Source organism: Ochlerotatus camptorhynchus, unplaced genomic scaffold (genome assembly GCF_037179485.1).
Source record: "Ochlerotatus camptorhynchus isolate MF236.1 unplaced genomic scaffold, CSIRO-AGI_Acam_v1.1 ptg000087l, whole genome shotgun sequence".
NCBI classification, from domain to species: Eukaryota; Metazoa; Arthropoda; class Insecta; order Diptera; family Culicidae; genus Ochlerotatus; species Ochlerotatus camptorhynchus.
Window position 1 is genome coordinate 2052848 of NW_027040577.1, and position 4688 is coordinate 2057535.

General features: G+C 38.1%; 1 pseudogene; it reads right to left on the bottom strand.

The window, feature by feature from the left end:
• Nucleotides 1-717: 717 nt before the first annotated feature.
• Nucleotides 718-4249, bottom strand: LOC135698499 (uncharacterized; annotated as a pseudogene).
• Nucleotides 4250-4688: the final 439 nt, after the last annotated feature.

The window sequence follows — 4688 nt, forward strand, 5'->3', positions numbered from 1 at the left end:
GCGGTCGTTTTGGCACCACTCACCGCCGAAATTGCAGCCCGCGCTCCGACGAAGAACAGTTTTCACCACGCACTCTACTCGCACTCGCGACAACCAAAGAAACGAATATTTTCGGGTTCTTTTCCGACCACGCTCTTTTGCGTGCTGTTTGCACGGGAATCTTTTCACTTCTCCCTTTCGCTGTGTTCGACGGATCCGGTACAGGCTGATGTGGATGTGTGTGTGCGTGCGGAAGCACAGTCAGCAGACTCAATGCTGAATCATTATTCGTCAAAACAATTTGCGTTGCTCGTTCCTTGTCAAGCGATGTGACCTCTGCAGCATCTTTTGTTTATGCACGTTCGAATGTGTTTAAGCAGCAATTGTGTAAAATTACTCGTTTTTACCAAACACAGGAGAAAATTACAACCCAAATCTAAAACGTAACATGTTTTCTTCTCTAGAGTAATAGTATTAGAAATGGTTTCTTTTAAAATGCGATCAAAACTAAAAAATGTTTTTAATTTATGTTCAACATCCATCAAAACAATATGACCTTTTCCATTGTCAATTTCCTGGTCTTGACACCACTTAACAGATGTTTGATCTTTATGAATAGCAATTGTGGAGGGAAAACGGAAAATATCAAGCTTTTCTAAATTCTTAAAAAAATTATAATAGGAGTCTATGAAATCGAACGGTTGTTTGAGCCGTTCCATGTATTTGTGCATTTCTAAATCAGCCTGCGGATTTCTGTCTGATTAAAGTTTCTTCTACCTTACTGACAATACTAGCATTTAGTTGATTTGCTTTTCTCTGAATGGTTATAACATCATTTCTTGAAATATGTGTTTCATTGTGTAATTCTGATGTAAAAGCAACTGCGGCCTTGTTAATATCTTCTAAATTTAGCAAGTGCAGATATTTTATTTTGCTGATGATCGGTTTCGTTATTTCCCGGTTTAAATGTTGAAAATGTTCCTAGTAAATTTTCAGGCGGTATGCAATTTGGCTGTGTTTCATTATCAGTACTTTCTAAACATGTATCCGGTAAAATGCTATCCTCAACACGCCTATCATGACGTATGCAATGACGCTTGAATCAATACCAATTAGTTGATTTCTGATTACATTCTGGGTATGTACAGACATAACGATAATTTACAGGAAATTAGTGGTCGCTACGAAGGTGTTCAATATAGTTACTGCTCGTTTCGAACGTTTGCAGACAACCTTCAATGAAGCAAGCAAACATGTTCAATTCAAAAGATACGCCTTTAAACTATTAATACACTCGTACTGCTCCTGCACTGGAACGTTGTAGAAGAACGCGGATATAAAAAGCCAAACCAGTCTTGAAATACGAGAATGCTCCAAACCAAAAACTGCACAGAATTTAACCAGAATATCTATGGCTCTACTTGCACTATCGAATCGATAGCTGAAGTCCTGGAAACGTGCCTGAAACTCCCCTTCAAGAGAGTCAATACCTTCTCCGATGAATATCAGTTTCGGAACCGGTTGAAATCCGTACTTAGAATAGTCTTCGTTGAATTTACTTAAGACGCCAGCAGCCAAGTCGTTTGATGCCGCAAACAATATGTTTTCTTCCTGAGCTGCCAAAATCGATGGCTTAAATTTTCGAGTTACCTTTGTTGGTTTTAGAACAATGTTCAGAAGCAGGAGAACGGCACAGGTTTTAACATCTAAAATAAAAGAATATAAGTAATTCACTTCGAATCAGGCCTAAATAAAAATAACAACAGGTCACTTACCTAAGTCGGATTCTGGAGATTTTAGGCATTCCAGAATTTTCTTTGAAAAATCGTTTTGTATGGTCGATCTAGGTATTTCACCAGTTTTGGAAACGCCAAATTCCACTTCTTAACTCCATCGTCGATACCATACATCAACCGAAAATCAACGTCAATCTTCGGAGAGAATAGAAAACATATATGTTGTAATAGCAAAAAATATGTGTAATTTAACGTTGCTTGACAACATAAAAGCGCACTTGTATAAGCACTACCATGCCTACCATACATACTTATAATTAGACTACACTTCTTATGTGCGTAATGCATACAAATAAACCACGAAAACTGCGCTCCTAAGGCCCAAGCGCAATGATAGTGGAAGCAAAACGGCAGCGGCAGCAGGAAAGCCCAATCCATGGTGGTGATACAGCTTTATCACTATATGTTCAAAGAGGTCGTGGGGGAGGGGGGGGGGGTGGTGGGGTTGCAAATTGTAAACAAACTCGGTCGCTGTCCCATACAAAAATTCAACATGGCTGGATCATGAATTTAACACATTAGAACACCTATATATTGCCACCATGGCCCGATCTGAGTAATACCCCGTACAGACAGTACAGATTCATGTTCTTTAGGTATTTATGTATCGATCAATAACAAGTCAGATGAGCCTTACTCGGAACGTAAAGAAATACTTTAATGGTCAATTTCTCACGACTTATGGCACACCCACGCTGACTGACTACACCACCCGGTACATTAAAGTCTGCTCTGTCAAGGGCCACCCACATTAGATCCGTTTGCGTTGCGTTGACATAAATTTGACAGTTAGACAATAGATTTAGCTGTCACTTTGCCGCCACGTGTCCGATCCGGATCGTGGGCCTTCAGGGTGTTTTGTAGTTAGTTGCGTGGATATATTTTCATGCATGAGAAATCGACGTTTAAGTAATCGTTTATGTTTCAAGATAGGCCAATGATATAATTGTCCTTCCTAATCAAATATACCTAATCGTATTGTTGGGTGGAAGTTAATAAATTTGTGAAATTAAATATATGTTTATAAATTTGTTTGTATATCTATGATCCAATTTCATGTACGTCTATACGGCTTTTAATTACTAAGAATAATCCGTAAGTTCGCTCTAATCTAAAACTACTACATATATAATTAAAAAGAACCGCATAAACTCAATGCTTGATATCCGTGCTCTTCCCGGTATAGTTCGTAGTGCCTGATTTTCTATGATTTTCTTGTTCCCAAGCTGCTTCGTACGAATGGGGTACGAAATTTCCCATTTATCTGAGGCTGTTGTCCACGGATTTCTTTTCTGATCCAGCCCCTGAATAGCTGCCTCAGCCGCGGGATCATTCTCAAAAGCTTCCGGCTCCGATGTACTTTGGTGTCCGGCCAAATGTGCTTCCTCATGGAACTTCCTTTTTCCTGCTTTTTGCTTTAAGTTGACGATTGTATTAAACAGTTTGCCTCCTGGATTCTTTCTTGCACCGGCACGTGGGATGAAATATGTTTCCTAAACAAATGGAAACAACAATTTTTATAACTTGCATATAAAAAATGAATGACTAGTTTTCAAAGTTCCGAGTAGTTTTTGAATACATTGCTGAAGTATTTTTTTTTAGAAAAAAAGCCGTGGCAAGAGCCAGGGGTCGAAGCCGTTCTTCACCATATTGGTTAATAATCGTACTTACAGTTTTTTCGTGTTTGAATAGTGCAAGTATGCATTCCGAATACCATCGGAGAATATCCTCCTTGGCCTGTAGACCCACACTACAGTGGTACTCCACAATAATATGCACCAGTTCTCGTTGGCTATCGATGAAGAGTGGGCCGATTGATCCTCTTTTTATAATATTTTGGCCCGTTCTTGTTTAATAGCTCTTCCAGTTGCTGAGGACTGAACTGTCGATACTGAAAAACGTTGCTTCCGAAATTGGAGAGACCTGAGATACCGCCTTCAATTTGCCTCAATGGCAAACGCTCCTTGGCTTAATCGTTTATCTCTGGTTTCGCATGACCATCTAGGACAGAATTCTCCTTTTCAATCTCTTCAATCTCAAAAACACCGTTAGGTTCAGCTTGCTCTGATGCTTCACTCTCAACGAGATCGACTTCCTTAAACTCTAGAAATTGAAATCCCTGTAAAGCAAGTCTTTGGTTATATTTTTTTATAATTGCATATTAATGAGTTTTTACCTTATCCTACCTCCAAATAGCCAGTCGATTAAAAATCTCGGTGGTGTTCCAATCTTCCGGATTGAAAATTTGCTCCAGCTCGTCCTTACTGAGTGTTGACAGTTTCGCGGAATCAATGTCGTTTTCTGTAGACAAAAAAGAAGTGTTTTTTTAATTTAAACAGTCATTAGCCTCGACTTCGGAGTATAGTGATTTATTTGAACATAATTTAATCCAACTCACCTATCAAACTTTGCAGTACTTCCACAGGCAATTGCAACTCATTCAACACCACAAACGAAATGCTTTCGAGCGCCATATTGAAAAAAAAAATCAAAGCCAAACCACAACCAAAGTATAAATCAAACCATATAAATTTTAGCCATAAGACTAGCCTTATACTTTTGATTAGGAAAACAAATACAAGATATGTGAGAGGTGAATTAATTATATGTTCAAGGTTTATAAAAAAATATGGTTTGTCCCCTGACAAGTATTTGACATTTGAACATAAACATTAATAACTTAGCTTAATAAATGAAATAATTAATAATTTTGAGTACTCAGTACGGAAAACAAGATCGACGAAAAAAAAAATAATTAAGAAGCAAAAAATAATGCAGGGTCAAACAACGGAAATTATTATATAATTTATAAGAGTTCCTAACCTAGGTTTATTTATAGTACTTGTTCCTTTTCCATATCTTATTGTTTGCTAGCTCTCCCTAATCGTGTGTGCGGTTTTCTGAACTAGTTCT